This window comes from Myotis yumanensis, unplaced genomic scaffold (assembly GCF_028538775.1).
Source record: "Myotis yumanensis isolate MYYU_CA2020_CCGP unplaced genomic scaffold, mMyoYum1.0.hap1 SCAF_2, whole genome shotgun sequence".
Taxonomy (NCBI): domain Eukaryota; kingdom Metazoa; phylum Chordata; class Mammalia; order Chiroptera; family Vespertilionidae; genus Myotis; species Myotis yumanensis.
Window position 1 is genome coordinate 55,082,625 of NW_027223753.1, and position 16,744 is coordinate 55,099,368.

The window sequence follows — 16,744 nt, forward strand, 5'->3', positions numbered from 1 at the left end:
GCAAGCTTTTCAAAGTCACACAAAGATTCAATTCTCAAATCCCTAAGGGCCTTCTGGTATAAGGTTGTTACAGCACAAATAAGCTAGTGATGAACTACCTTGTTTCAGAAAATCAGGCCAGGATTCGAAGCAGGTATGCTTATTTATCATTTTTCAATTGCTATAGTAAGGTGACATATATGTATATTTATCATAAATATGTAGGATAAAATGCAAATTAGAATTTAGTATTACATTATAATAATAAGATGCTTATTTTTACCTTTATGACATCAGAGAAGGCATTTATTTCTCAGAACTATCTCTATAAAATTACAGGTATTTCAATTTTAATGGAGAAAGATCACTTGTTTTTATTTATTGGTATTTTATCTCTAGTCAATACATGCTCTATTCTTATCAAGCTTACTTTTTCCATTTCATCATTTTGAGAACTAACAAATCCTATATTCCTACAAATACTAATTTGATAATTGGATTATCTGAAGTGAAAAAGCTATAAACAATACTCTATACCTAATAGCTCCAAATGTAAAACAATTTTATATCTTCCCAATAAGAAGATATAAAAGGGAGGTGGGGATCAATCGAAAAATAATAAAGTGGATAAACTAATCAAAGACCCACTTTTACTATTGACCTACAGGTTTATTAGCACATACATTTGTAAAACCATACATTATATACATATAAATGATATATCAACTTGGTATTGGTGACATTTTCCTTTTAAATGTTACCAAAAAAGTTTCATCTTTGAACACCCATGTCTTTGTTATCACTGTGTTTCTTAGTTACTTAGTCTGGTTGTCTAGACATCACTTTTACTTCTAAGTTGTCTGAGATACACTTTTTGAGTCCATTGATGATGCTTCCACAGGAAATTTATTCCAGGTTTCCCATTTGTTATCTCCACAGCATACCTACTTGCTGTAATACTTTAAAAAATGAACTTAAAAGTTGTTTATAATAATATCCACTATCTCATACAGCCAAGAGTAACAAATCTGTATTACTTGACCCTTCTCTTGTTTGATCACATTTTATCTAGTCTCTAGAACAGTGATGGTGAACCTTTTGAGCTCGGCATGTCAGCATTTTGAAAAACCCTAACTTAACTCTGGTGCCGTGTCACATATAGAAATTTTTTGATATTTGCAACCATAGTAAAACAAAGATTTATATTTTTGATATTTATTTTATATATGTAAATGCCATTTAACAAAGAAAAATCAACCAAAAAAATGAGTTCGCGTGTCACCTCTGACACGCGTGTCATAGGTTCGCCATCACTGCTCTAGAACAATCCTAATTAGCACCTTGATTGTTACTTGCTGGTGAGTCTTCCCCAAATAGTATTTAATTTTTCTAAGTAAAGTAATTGAGAAAGCACTCAGTAACTAGGAGAAATTCGTGGTACTCCAGAAATATTAACGAACATAATATGTTGAGGCCATGAGAGACCCTCTGAAGTGAATTGTAGCTGTGGCTGAGGAAAGATTCCCCCAACTAGATAATGTACGAACTCTGTTAGATTGAGTTTCAGTTTTTTTTCAGTCTCTTGGAAGAACAACAGTGTTTTTTAACTCCTAATGAAGTCTTGATCTGCATATCCTGTTTTAATCAGGGCTCTATCTATGAGACTTTGAAGACCAAGGATATTCAGAGGGGCTATGATTTTGAATCAGAGCCCTGCCACCTTTTCATAATACCAGCTTTGCCATTAATGAGTGGTGTGACCTTCGATAGTGACTTTCTGTCACCAAGTCTAAGCTCCAAATCTGTAAATGGTAGTTAGAAATAAACACTTCGTAGAGTTGTTCTGAGATTAAACTGTCCTAAGGATCAAGTGTCTGTACATACCCTTTGCAAAGAAGTAGTCACCTTACATTTGAATCCTAACAGATTTCACCAAACTTAATGTGCCAGACAATGTACTTGGCATTAAAGATACAATGGTGAACAAAACGGACCCATGGCTCACTCTGGTAAAGCCCACAGTTTAGAGAGAAGACTTTAGTCAAATAATATTATAAATAAATATGTGTGACAGTTCTTTAAGTGACAGTCTGGGCTCTTGACCCCATCCACCCAGAGATTATCCTAGCATTTTAGTCACATCCATCAAAATGGATCTGAATCAAAAATAGTGTGGGGAGGCAGAGAAGTGGACACACACTATACAAGTTATGCAAGAAACACAAGAAGATTTTCCCCGATGAACATTTTGGTTCTTCTCCAAAAGTTCCTCCACATTGCCAGCCAGCCTCAACTCCTTTTCCTCTTCCTCCATCCATTGCTTAGACATGGCTTTCCTCTCACCCTCAGCTTGCTTCCCCACTCACCAAAAAGAAAAACAACCAAAATGCTGCTATGAAATTAAAAGTGACAGATTTACTGAAAAATGGTTTCAGAGAAATACAGAAGAAAGAACTCTAGACTCATAACTGGAGGCCTGGATTCAAACCCCATCTTTGTCACAAAATCGTCAGGTAATCTTGCTGAAGCCTTTCCACCTCTCCAGGCCTCTGTTTCCTGCCCCCCAAAAAGAATGCTGAACCAAATAAACTCTAATGTTCTTTTCAAAGCAAATGGATAATTATGATGATTCTGTTTCAATAAAAGCTATACATGATACTAGGTATTTTAAATTCTATGGTTAAATTCAAGGGATAATTAGATATATTTAGATAATTCTTCCTACTCCTATTCCTGCTCCCTAAGATTTGGCTCATAGTTTGGTTGATTGATTGATTGATTGATTGATTGATTTTGGTTAATCCTCATCTGAGGATACTTTTTCCATTGCTTTTTTAGAGAAGGTGGAAAGGAGGGAAGGAGGGAGAGAGGGAGGGAGGGAGGGAGGGAGACAGAGAGAGAGAGAGAGAGAGAGAGAGAGAGAGAGAGAGAGAAACATCCATATGAGAGAGACACATTGATTGGTTGCCTCCAACATGTACCCTGACCTGGGGCTTGGAATAAACCTGCAACCCATGTATGTGCCCTTGACCAGAAATCAAACCCATGACCCTTCAGTGCAGAGGCCTACACTCTAACCACTGAGCCATGCCAGTCAGAGCTCAGTTGCTTAATATCTTAATATCTATATTTATATGTAAGGTTTAGTCTTTCTACAAAATATGCTAAGCTTATTTTGGGTTAATAAAAAAGGCTATTGAATTCATTCAGCATGCTAATTTTTCAAAAGAAATAACAGCTGAAAACTGCTATTTCCATTGTCTATTTTTCATGTGAAGCTAAGACGAGTGAAATTTACTGATGTTTTCCTAAGCCAAGCTTTCCTACTGTGCAAAATAAATTGTTAAATAGAACATTAGCAGAACAGTTTCATTTCTAACTGAAGCAGTGAAGACTTCCCACCACGGTGACACAGAAGGACGCACACTTAAAGACAATACGTTTATTCAGTGGATACGTACATCTTGTGACTGGAAAAAGAAATAACAATCTGCAGTACTTTAAATAGCAAACATCTGTTTTCCCTAACATACTTCAAATACTTTGAATTTCCTGATTAGTTGTTATATGAGAACTGTATTTCTGAAAGACATAATGAGGCAGTTTAAAGATGAGTCTTAAATGATCTTCAAAGCAAAGTGAAGAAAAATGCTCATGCTCTGGGAAAGAATGGTTAAAGCATACATGCAAGCTCCATAATATGAACAAATACAAATAATTCTTTCAACTATTTGCATTTACACTAAAAGTTCTATTAAATATTGCATGCGAAGGAGGATGATATAAAGGAGCAGAACACAGATAAATGAAAATATAGCATTGTAGTTTTATAGCATGGCAACAAACTCCAAGACGCTATTAAAGCAGGCTTTGCTTGACTAAGACAAACATGAAGATTTTCTCAGTAATGAGATGAAGAATCTTTGTGAACATTGCACAAATGCACACATACATCATAGAGTAGGTTCGAGAAGTGTACATGCAAACGAATCTTGGGCAATTGTTCCAGGCTTGAGGTACGGATTTATCTCACCATACCAACCTTTCCTCAGCAATTCATAACAGAATGGAAAGAATCATTTCTTTTTATCATAAAAGTTTATAAAAATTGCACTGTATGAATATTTCCAGGTGGCTTGTTTTATCTTTCATTCATAATTATTTTCTTCTTGCGTGATTAAAAACAAAGTTATGACTGGGGAGATAAGTATTTCAAGTCAAATATCAAAGAATAACAACAACAAGGAAAAATATGGATTCTATAAACAGTGAAGGTTAAAGAACTCACACTTTTTTTTTAAAGCAGGCAAATGTGTAGTAAGCACCTATTATATACCAAATTCTGTTTTAGGGAATAAGAATCCAGAGAAAGAAAGCTTTAAGGAGCTCACAATCTATACATGGATGAAAAGAAATAAACAAGAAAACATAAAATCCTCAATATGATAAGGATCATAAATGGGATATGTATAAGGTAGAAAACACAGACGAGAGAGCAATTGATCCTGCCAAAGGGTAGATAAGGCTAAGAGAAAATGGACAAGTGTATTTGACCTTTATACGTGAATAGAAGACAGAGAAGGGTCCTGAGGACATTATTTCTCCAAATTGTATAAATAATAATAAAATTCTACAAGTCTAATATAATTTCTTCAAGGCCACTTTTCAAACTCTTATGATTGCTCTCTATAAAATGATGAATTGATTTCCCAGGTACATTGTTAGATTTTTTAAAGTGTAGAGTACTATGATTGCATGGTTTTACTTATATAAAGAAATGGATATACAGATATCTATCCTATTAAAAAAAAGAGTAATCTGCAAATTAACCATCACTCCATGACTCTGTCACAAAGATGGCAGCGGCCACGGAGGTGGAGTGAGCAGGAGGCTTGGGTTGCCCCCGGCGATGGAGGAAGCCAAGCTTCCCACCTGCCCTGGCCAGCACTGGGCTCCACTCAAGGCTACAAAGTTTCAATTATAGAAGACAAATAAATCCCAGATACCTGCTTCCAGCCAGCGGTGGCCTCCGCTCAAGGAGGGGCTGGGAGCCTGGGTTGCCAAGGGCAACCCAGGATTCCAGCCATCTGAGCTCCACTCAAGGTTACAAAGTTTCAATTATTGAAGATAAATAAATCCCAGATACCTGCTGAAAAAAAAAAAAGAAAAAAAGGAAAGGCTGGGAGCTTGGGTCACCGGGTGGCATGTCCAGCCTGAAAATGGCCATAAGTCCCTCACCCAGGCTGGTTAGGCACCCCATTAGGGACCCCCATCTTGAAGGGGGTATGGCCAGCCTGAAAACAGCCCTCAGCCCCTCACCCAGGCTGGCCACACCCCCATGGGGTGAGGGTCCCCACTGGGGGGCTTGGCCAGCCTGATAATGGCCCTCAGCCCCTCACCCAGGCTGGCCAGGCACCCCAGCAGGACCCCCACAGGACCCCCACCCTGATCTGGGACACCCTTCAGAGCAAACCAGCCGGCCCCCACCCGTGTACCAGGCCTCTATCCTATATAATAAAAGGGTAATAGGCAAATTGACCCTAACAGCAGAACGACTGGAAATGACTGGTCACTATGACACACACTAACCACCAGGGGGCAGACGCTCAATGCAGGGGGAGCTCTGCTCAGCCACTAGCCAGGCTGATGGCTGCCAGCACAGAGGTGGTGGCAGGAGCCTCTCCCACCTCCTCAGCAGCGCTAAGGATATCTGACTGCAGCTTAGGCCGGCTCCCCACTGGCAAGTGGACATCCCCTGAGGGCTCCCAGGCTGCCAGAGGGATGTCTGACTGCCAGCTTGTGCACCGGGCCTCTAGTATATATATATATATACTAGAGGCCCGGTGCACAAAAATTTGTGCACTCGGGAGGGAAGAGTGGGGTCCCTCAGCCCGGCCTGTGCCCTCTCGCAGTCTGGGACCCCTCAGGAGATAATGACCTGCTAGCTTAGGCCTGCTCCTGGGTGGCAGAGGGCAGGCCCAATCCCTAGGTGCAGCCCCTGGTCGGGCTCTGAGCAGGGCTGATTGGGGAGTTGGGGCGCCGCCCCCTGTCATGCACAGAGCAGGGTGGATTGAGAGGTTGCAATGCCACCCTCAGTCACGCTCAGGGTAGGGCCGATTGGGGGGTTGGGGCACCGCCCCATGTCACACTCAAGGCAGGGTTGATGGGGAGGTTGCGGCGCCACCCCCTGTCACGCACAGAGCAGGGTCGATCAGGGGGTTGGAGCATTGCCCCCTGTCACTCACAGAGCAGGGACAATCAGGGGGTTGGGCGCTGCCCCCTGTCATGCACAGAGCAGGGCCCATCAGGGGGTTGGGGAACTCCCCCCTGTCATGCACAGAGTAGGTCCCATCAGGGGGTTTGGGAGCTCCCCCCTGTCACTCACAGAGTAGGGCCAATAGGGGAATTAGGGCACCGCCCCCTGTCACACACAGAGCAGGGCCTATCAGGGGGTTGGGGCGCCACCACTGTCACACTCAGGGCAGGGCCAATGGGGAGGTTATGGCTCTACCCCATCACACACAGAGCAGGGCCCGTGGGGTGGGGGGGGGGGGGGGTTGGGGCACTGCCCTCTATCACCCACAGAGCAGGGCCAATCAGGGGGTTGGGGCACTGCCACTGTCACACTCAGGGCAGGGCTGATGGGGAGGTTATGGCTCTACCTTGTCACACACAGAGCAGGGCCGATCAGGGGGTTGGGACGCCGCACCCTGTCACACACAGAGCCGCAGGGCGATCAGGGGGTTTGGGCGTTGCCCCCTGTCACGCTGATCCGGTGCCAGGAGGCCTCACAGCTCTGCTGATCCTGGTGCTGGGAGGCATATTACCCTTTTACTATATAGGATAGAGGCCTGGGGGCCGGCTGGTTTGCCCTGAAGGGTGACCTGTATCAGGGTGGGGGTCCCCACTGGGGTGCCTGGCCAGCCTGGGTGAGGGGATGATGGCTGTTTGCAGCTGGTCACACACCCTTCAGGGTGGGGGTCCCCACTGGGGTGCCTGGCCAGTCTGGGTGAGGGGCTGAGGGCTGCTTTCAGGCTGGCGATTGTTGACTGAAGTTCCCAACCCCTCCTTTTTTTTCTCTTTTTTTAATTTTATTCTGGGCCAGCTTTAACTCTGGCTCTAGCTTTGAGGCTTCTGCTGGTTTGTTTGCGTTCTACAAACGAAACAATGTATAACTCCAGCTCTGAGATCCCGGGGTTTTGTTACAAAGTTTCAAACTGCCAGCTCAGAGGCAGGCAGCGCAGGCGGGGAACGTTGCAGTCTGCAGTCACTGCAGCAAGCAAGCCTCATGTTCGCTTCCAGCTGCCTGGCTGCCGGCCGCCATCTTGGCTGACAGTTAATTTGCATATACTCACTGATTAGCCAATGAAAAGGGTAGCGGTCGTACACCAATTACCATGTTTCTCTTTTATTAGTGTAGATAATAGCCCAGCAACCAGAACGACAGAATGACCAGAACGACCAGAATGATCAGTGGCTATGACACGCACTGTGGCTGGCAGACAACTAGCATAATCTGAGCCCTGATTGGCCCCTCCCCCTGGCCGGCCCCGCCTCCAATCAGCCCCCAACACCCAAATCGGGGGTGGGGCCAGCAAGCCAACCGCCCACAGCCTCTCCCCCCACAGGCCTGGCCTGATGGACCCCCATTGGGGCAGGCCAGCTGGACCCTACCCGTGCACAAATTCATGCACTGGGCCTCTAGTATAAGTATATGCATATATATACAGAAGTATATATACTTTTTTAATTACATAGGTCTCAAGTTTAAAATTCCATAATAAAAATATATACTTTTACATGCATATATTTACTTAAAAAGATACATAAGGCATTGATGATATGTGCTATCACTGAGGCAGGATTCTATAGTATTAGGGACTCTATGCCTTTTCCATACTGTTTGTACCATTTACCTAATGTATTACTGAATTAAATAAATGAATAGATTCCTTCAAACAAAACCCTTACTATATATGTTCCAACTAGGAAATAAGATAATTTTATTTCACTCTGAACATTGCCAGAGGTGCAAAAACCATTCAGCATGTGTTATACTGGCTTCTGATTTTCAGAAAAATTAAAATTTAAGTCTCACACCATAAGACTGTAGCCAAAGGACTTCTCACAGTTTGACACATTGGGCAACAAAAGTTAATTAGAGATATTGAGAGAAAACACCAGGTTCCACATTAAGGATGCGAGACTTTCTACTCAATAGCAAGGCAGTTATTCAATATGATCAATGGAATGAAAGAACTGGGCGAATTCAAAGGAGATACAACTCAGTCAAGCAAGTCGTTTCATCAATAATTGGGCCCAGATCCTAACACAAACTTCTCTCTCCCCTCCCCTCCCCTCCTCTCTTTCTCTCTCTCTCTCACATACACACACACACACACACACACACACACACACACACACACATATGCAGGAAGCCTACAAGAGATGAAGCCCTGTGCTCAGGACTGTATTCCATGTGCCAAAAGGAGATTCATTGTCTTTAATCATAATGCATTTAAACTCAGACTACTTGGTCCTTTTCTTACCCCTCTTACTCATCTTACCCATCTTTCTGGCTCAGTTCAAAAGCTGTATCCTATGTTAAATCTGATTTTTAGCACTTAATTCAGCTCCCTCTTCTGTCAATGGAAATCCTATTGCTCTTACAGTCCTCTACATAATTTAGCACAGAAGTTTCTAAAATTGATGTATGTTAGTTTAACTTCCCAATTGAATTGTAAATGATACAGATGGCCTATCTTTAAGTTTAGGGAAGTGGACATGGTCTACTAACCCAAAATAGATCACAGAGTCAAATAAATAGCACACCAACATGATCATAAGCTAGTTTACGGAAATCAAGTACATTGAATAAATTCATAAACCCAACATGAATATTATGCACAAATACCAAAGCCAGAATTTTGGGGAGGAAGGTAATGACAGTGTGATAGGAAAGAGATAGAGAGTCACTCCTTCTTTTATTGAACAGGAGAAAGTTAAATTATGGATAATGCATAGTATAGAGAAGATGGATTATGTGGTTGTAATTTTGGTTTCCCAAATCTGAAGAAACATATAATATCAAATGCACGACTGTAAAATAACAGAACTTTCTCCACTTATTGCAGGAGAAAGACTTTCCCTTCTATGCAAGGGAGACCTATGAAATATTAATGTCGATTACAAAGAAGTGCTAAGGAAGGAAATATTAAAAAATAAAGCACATGGAGACTATCAATTTGGGTGCGAAATTTTTCTTTACTTTAAATTTTGAGCAAATATTACTTAATTTCTTTTAATGTTCAGTACGGATTTTAAGCTTTATCTTTTTTGACTATGACAGAAAGTATCCTGTGAAGAGTAAACAACAAATTACCAAAACATAAGGTAAGTAATAATTCACAGGGCCACAACTTTGCCAGCATGAAGGAACTGTTCTTAGAGGCTCTCACCAAATAAATACAAGACTTCCGGTCTGAAATAACTTCATAATAATCTGAATTCACAATATCAGAGCATGCAAAGTAATGTCTATGCTTAAAAATCATGAAACCCAATGGCCTCTCAGATAAATTTTCCACAAGTAACTGAAATAAAAATGACAATATAAGTGTTGGAAAGCTTATAATTTAAGTCTAATTTTATCATGTCCAGACTTTTAAAAGTGCAGCTGTAAAGTTTGCTGTTACTTTATCCATTTGGGTTCCTTTTCTCAGAGACACTATAAATGGAATTTGGGCAAGCTCATACCTAGTAAGGGAGCCTGAGTGACAGCTTCCCATCAGAATAGCAAGGCACCTCAAGTCATGCTTAAGTAACTGTCGCACACACTATTTACATAATAATCCCTTATTGAACTAACCAAGCACTTAAAAAACCAATACACAATGTGGAAAAGATTTAAATTAAGTACCAATACTCAGATAAAATATATTTCTTCACTATGTTTTTCTCACAGGTCTAGCTGGAGAATAACCTTGGCATGGAAACCCTGCGCAATCATTACATTAGGGACAGCAATTAAAGTGGCAGGCTGGCAAGTGAAGCCAACCGTTCCAGGCCTTGCCCTCTGCTTCCTGTCATACCCTCTGTACTCTCAAGTCTTCTGCGGTTCTAGCTAGACTTGGTAACCTGCCTCCGCACTGCTGGTTTGTGAATGACTTGGAAATCCAAGAACGAACTGCTGCTGCTAGCATGGCTCACAGAGTCCTCGTCTCACATTCTACAGCCCAGTCACACCTGAGCACTGCACCCCAGGGCCCAGGCCCTCGGGAGCTGCCTGCAGCTCCCACCCCTGCTGGCCTCCCAGCTGTGCCCGCTCACTGGTCTTCTATTCCATCTGGACACAAACTACTTCTGGGGGAATGTCTCTCTTCCCATTCCTCCACCGAAAAAAATCACATTTAAACTATATCTAAGTATTGATTGAGAGCAATTAGAAAACAAATCCTTTAAGTAGCAAAACTGTCAGAGCACAACAGTATGAAGAACATATGGCAATATGTATATTCTTCTGACACAGCTGTCTTTCTGATACAGGCATATGGTAATGAAGGATTAGCTTCTCCAAAAAGAGAAGACATGGATCCCTTAGAAACATTGTAGTTGGAATCACAGGAAAGGTGAAGGGTCAGATGTCTATGCTGAATGAACCGTCAAGGACACCTTTAGCCAAGGATAAGAGATCCAAACAAAATTGGACACGATGTAATGTATAGTCCAGCTTCTCACCTCCCCCCACCCCACCATTAGGCAACTAGTACTGCTAAGAGGCTCTGTGCCCCAGGTTCACCGCCTGGAGTTCTCTCCTGAAGGCAGAGCAGCAGATGATCATTAGCCTCACTTAATTCCCTTGACAAATCACCACAGGGAAAAAGGAAGTTCCACATGCTTATCATGCCTGTCAAACTGGAATCTCAAATGATCTGTTCAGCTTCACTCCCAAAGGTCTCTGCTCCAGCCCTTCCGAGGCATGAGAGCACGCCATGCACTCACATGCTGTGATTCACACAGAGATGCATAATCAGGTTCCCCTCTGAGGAAGGACTCCTGCCCACTATGGAGTGTGGTCACAGACAGCCTCCAGCCATATGCATCTTCAGGACCCACCGCAGGCTCTTCACTCCAGGTCATGCCCTCCAGGACCCGAGGCAAATCAGGGACTGAGCCGGGTCTCCTAAAGGTGTGGCCACTGCAGTTACTCCAGACCCCTGGGAGGGGCAGTACGCACCCCAGGGCTCCCTGCAGCATGGGCTGAGGCTTTGTGTGGTCTGGTGGCAGACTGACATCGCCCTCTGTATAATCCCACTTCCTTGCCCTTCTTCTCACAGATGTTGATCTCTCACAAAGAGCTTGCACCCCAAACTCCGTCTCAGCCTCTGGAGCATCTGATCTGGAACACATGCCTCAGAGAGTGTGATTCCCTTCCTCATTCTCTACCAAAATCACTCTCCTCCTCCAAGGTCCAGCTCAAATAACACTTTCAAGAAGTATTTCTTGATCCTCCCAATGAGGAATAACAATTCATTTTACTGTCCTGAATTATGGTTGCAGCTCTACTTAGAAAGTCATTCATTTTTTTTAGTCAAGTCAGTGGTTTAAATTTTAAATTTATTGAGGGCACAGTCAGTGTCTTACTCATTTCTGTATGTCCAAGTCCCTAACAGATAAGAGTTATGAATGAATGAATAAACTAATGCATGACATGGAATCTGCCTACTGCTCTACTTTTTTCCTTCTCTATTATAACTGAAACGAAATCCTGCCAATATCTCATCTTCAATATTTCCTACACATGCCCAGACCCCTCTACTTTCAGATAGATGTTATATCTAACCTCTGCTTTCAAATCTAGCTAAGCAAATTTGCTTTGCTTGGTATATGCTTGTCCTATCTTTAAGCCATCAAATAAAAGATGCAACCTTTGACAACATGATCCTACTTCTGAAAATTGTTCAAGACCCTCCTATTATGTGAAATACCCAGGGTATTGCTACCCAACTCCAGCTACCTCAAAATACCCTGGTTCCATTAGTTTAGGTATCTAACGTATGTCTAAAAATCATTATGCTCCATCAGAACAGTGGTCAATTTTTAGGTTCCCTTAAGTCTCTCTCCAGGACTAGAATAATGCTCTGTCTATGGGAAATGCAAAATGTATATATTCTGGGTTAATAGCACATGGATGTTCACAGAGTGATAGAAATTCAAGATGGAAAAGGACTCAGAGGTCATTCAGTCCAACTCCTCTGCAGGAATGCATCTCCTCTACAACATCCCTAACAAATGCCTCTCCCTCTCTCCTGGAACCTCTTCATGGTAGGGAACTTTCCACCCCCCCCCCCCCCCCCCCAAAGCTCCAGGTAAAAATGAATGCATCTTATTACATTTTAGACAGATTTCCCACCTTCTATAATAATAGATATTTTCAGCTTTATGAAATCTACCAATTTGATTAGTACGATCATATGACCTCAATCTATGTTGTGTATAAGGAAACGGGGGGAAAGGCAATTATGGAACATGAAAGGCTTTCAGTTCTATTTACCTGTCTACCTACATGCTGCCTCTTTCCAGGAAGGATCTTAAATGAAATGACTTGAAACACCTGGATACAATAGAGTTATTAAAAAAAAGAAATAGAAATCTAAAGTCCTGAAAAGGAATTCTTGACTCAAAGGCGAATGCAGTTGCTGGCATTGAAATTAAATGTATCCATTTGTGTTCTACAAGTCTATATAAATGCAGAAATAAAGTGGATTATACCGTTCTTCTTACCTGACAGAAGGGATACTAATTCTCCATTAAATGGAATTTTTCTGAGTTTCAAGTAACAACAGGAACTTCTCATGTAGCATCTTATAAAAGCGATTTACTTCTTAGTTTCCAGGTGCATTCAATTTGCCCTCTAATGTACTGCCAGGAATAGTACTGCTGAATACTCCCTTAGACAATCACAAATCTCACTACCTCAATCCAACATCAACCAACCTATTGAGAACAGGAGACAAAGCATGGGCCCTGGATAACAGCTTTCCAAAAGGGGCAGGGAAGACACCGTAAACTATCAAAATCACTTTTTTGGGTCAACATTAGGGGGCAATAGCTTCCATATTCCCAATTTTTAGTCTATGAGGAAAAATGAGAAACTGAGTTCATCTCTCTGGTGGCACAACCATCATTCCTTCACCTCTTTGGAAACAACTGCAAATGGGTGATCACAACGCACAAAACAATGTCCTTGTGAACTGAGAGAGGTGCACAGAACATGGTGGATGGCAGGCCGGGAGCGCTGTCAGGGTCTGCCGGAATATCTGATGAGACTTCGGCTCTCTTAGAAGGAAAGTGACATTATGGAAGCAGAAGGTGTTATTAAAGCTGGCCTTGCTGCTAGAGCTAATATGAAGAAACTGGAGTTTCTCGCTTGCTTCTTAAACTCCCTAATTATTTTCCCAGAAAGGGCACTATATAACCCTGCAGCCTTAAAGGTCACTGTGACTTCCCGTAGTTAAGCAATACTTTCCTGTTCCTGGATTGAAGAGTAGGGGAGGTATAGCCACATACTGACCATTTCACCTAGCAGCACTAAAAGCCGTAGGTAAAAATAAATTATTTTCCTCACAGTGATTATCACAGTGGTTTTGACTTTGCCTGGATTACCTGGTTCCCTCATTAAATTCTAAACAACGAAATACAGAGAGCTCTCATCTCCTTGCCCACACATGAAGCCAGCCAGGCCTAGCTCTGCTTCCTTCTCTACAGCTCGAAAAGGCACCTGTAATCTGTATGCCATCTGCCCAAATGTGGCAGCTCATTTCTTCTTCTTTCTCCTCATCCTCCTATTATTATTGTTGTTGTCATTATTACTGTTGAAGAATCTGGATTATCCCTGAAAGCCCCTTGAGACCAATACACTAGATACAATTCTCACAAATTAGTTATTGTAAAATGAATGCAAATACACTAAGAGTAGCTTCCTTATTGAATGAGACTATTTGTACACCAGGCAACAAAATGTACTCATGGTGTTACCATGAAGAGAATGTGAGAGGCAATGTGAACATACTTATTCTAATGAAGGCAGAGGAGCACCTTTAAATGAATGACCCAAAACAAATGAGCTGGGTTTTTAGAGCATTAGAATACACTGAGTAACCATTTGTTTAAAGCTGGGATAGGACAGTGACATAACAGTAAATGCTAATGTACTAGTACACGGTGATGGTTGGCAAGCGCAAATAAGCAGCTGATCATTATTCCTCATCACGGTTTATTATGGCATACAACTGCCAGAAATCAATGTCAAAGCCAAGCACAAACCAGCTACCAACAGCATAATTTTCTCTTCATTTTTAGCTATTCTACCCTGCAAATCCCCTATTTGATTAGCAAGAAGCCTGGGAATAGAGGATAGATAACAAATAAAAATAAAAGGCCTATGGGTTATTAGATAATTTTTAAATGCCACACAACTTTGAGGGAGAATCACCAGTTGAGGCGAGTATATATTTCCCCAGAGGATTTTAAAATATTGTAAAGCGTGCATGCTGCATTGGTGAATGGTTGTCTCTAAGAAAGCTCTCTGCTTTTGGAAACTGAGAAGCACACATACCTGGCGTGCAAGAAGTTGGCATAGCAACTCTGCACTGCAGTTGTGAGTCACAGAGTAAACAGGTACATAAAACAACCACCCGAGTGTGTTTGCTTCTCCACAAAGTGGTTAAATCTTGTAAAGCATTTTTTTACTTCTCTTTTTGAGAATTACAAACTCTTCACTCTAATAACTTAAAGCAGCTCATCTGCCAAACAGGAGAGGATATTCATGGCTCATGGAAAGATTTATCCTGGTTAAATGAGATGACCTGTAGCCTAAAATTTTCCCCTTACAGTAGACATAATTCTCCACTGACTGAAAAATAGCACTAAAAAATAAGCTTTTCTGTATTTGTTAAAAAAAAATGTACTTCTAGGAAAAGAATTGCTTACCTCTTGGCAATAGGTCCCTTGAAATCTGGATCAAATGCTCTCGAATCACCTGCATTTAAAACAAATACCTTTTTAAGCATATAAGCCAATGAAGTGGAAAATAAATACACATAAAATATGAATTTAAAAATCTATATCTTGGCTAGTCTACTGCTCAGTGCAGTATTGAATTCATTCTTCTGTCCAGTGAGACTTCAGTTATGCCTTGGTTACAACTGTCAATCTTTTTTCCTCTTTCCAGCTAGAAGCAAGACTAAAAAAGAGTTGCTAAGGACTATATTCTATACACGCTGTACACATACCCTCTCACTTTTCTGAGTTGCAACATTATAGAGTGCATTCCGAGTAGTTCTGAAGCCCTTCCAGCCTGCAGAACTGTCTTACCACCTGCCATGGCCAAGTATTGCTGAGTACTTGTGAGGTGCACAGTAAAATAGACATGTCTGCCTATCCCAGTCCTTTCAGTAGATTAGGCTTTGCTTCAAGAAATTGGAATATTTTCCCTAACCAGTTTGGCTCAGTGGATAGAGCGTCGGCCTGCGGACTGAAGGGTCCCAGGTTCGATTCCTATCAAGGGTATGTACCTTGGTTGTAGGCACATCCCCAGTAGGGGGTGTACAGGAGGCAGCTGATTGATGTTTCTAACTCTCCATCCCTCTCCCTTCCTCTCTGTAAAAAAATCAATAAAATATATTTTTTTTAAAAAAAAAGAAACTGGAATATTAGTCACTGTTGACCCTGCCATGTTAGCTGTATGGCAAATACAAATCATTATTATCCTTTATAATAAAAGGCTAATATGCAAATCAACCGAACAGTGGAATGACTGATCACTATGATGCACACTGACCACCAGGGGGCAGATGCTCAACGCAGGAGCTGCCCCCTGGTGGTCAGTGCACTCCCACAGGGAGAGCTCTGCTCAGCCAGAAGTTGGGCTCACGGCTGGTGAGCACAGTGGCGGTGGCAGGAGCCTCTCCCACCTCCGGTGCAATCGGACATTCCCTGAGGGCTCCTGGACTGTGAAAGGACACAAGCCAGGCTGAGGGACCCCCACACCCGAGTGCACGAATTTCGTGCACCGGGCCTCTAGTAATACATAAATAGCCATTTTTAGCCATTTTTATTGATTTTTTTATATCTACCACTAGATTTCATGCCATCTGGAGCTATACCCTAGTCCAGTGATGGTGAACCTATGACACGCATGTCAGAAGTGACACGTGAACTCATTTTTTTGGTTGATTTTTCTTTGTTAAATGGCATTTAAATATATAAAATAAATATCAAAAATATAAATCTTTGTTTTACTATGGTTGCAAATATCAAAAAATTTCTATATGTGACACGGCACCAGAGTTAAGTTAGGGTTTTTCAAAATGCTGACACACTGAGCTCAAAAGGTTCTCCATCACTACCCTAGTCATTCATTGTTGCATCATGATTTAATCATCTTTAAACACTACAAGGTACACAGGGAACAGCTTTTTTTCCCCTCCACATGGACTATATGGGCAAACCCAGTAATAACTTCTATAATTTTTGGCCAAAGGTACACATTTGCAACCCATAACCCACCCTAAACACTACCACCCCCTCCTCTAGGACTTCGTCCCTGTGTGGAGGCCTGGTACCGAATTAAGGATAGAATTTCAAAACGGGACTGAAGAAAGACCTCCTCAACCTCCCACCCTAACTTTGCCTATACTCTATGGGGAAATTAGGCTGAGGACTCAGAGGCCTCTTCAATGTAATCACAGGCTGATGGCTAAAC

General features: G+C 42.0%; 1 protein-coding gene across 2 annotated transcripts in view; it reads right to left on the reverse strand.

Annotated features, from left to right (window-relative positions):
• SLC44A5 (solute carrier family 44 member 5) overlaps nucleotides 1-16,744 on the reverse strand; it is a 363,213-nt gene that overhangs the window by 115,016 nt on the left and 231,453 nt on the right. For both annotated transcript variants that reach the window (XM_070403383.1, XM_070403382.1), the window contains exon 4: nucleotides 14,971-15,019. The gene's annotated coding sequence lies outside the window, so the exon portion shown is untranslated. The remainder of the gene's footprint in view (nucleotides 1-14,970; nucleotides 15,020-16,744) is intronic.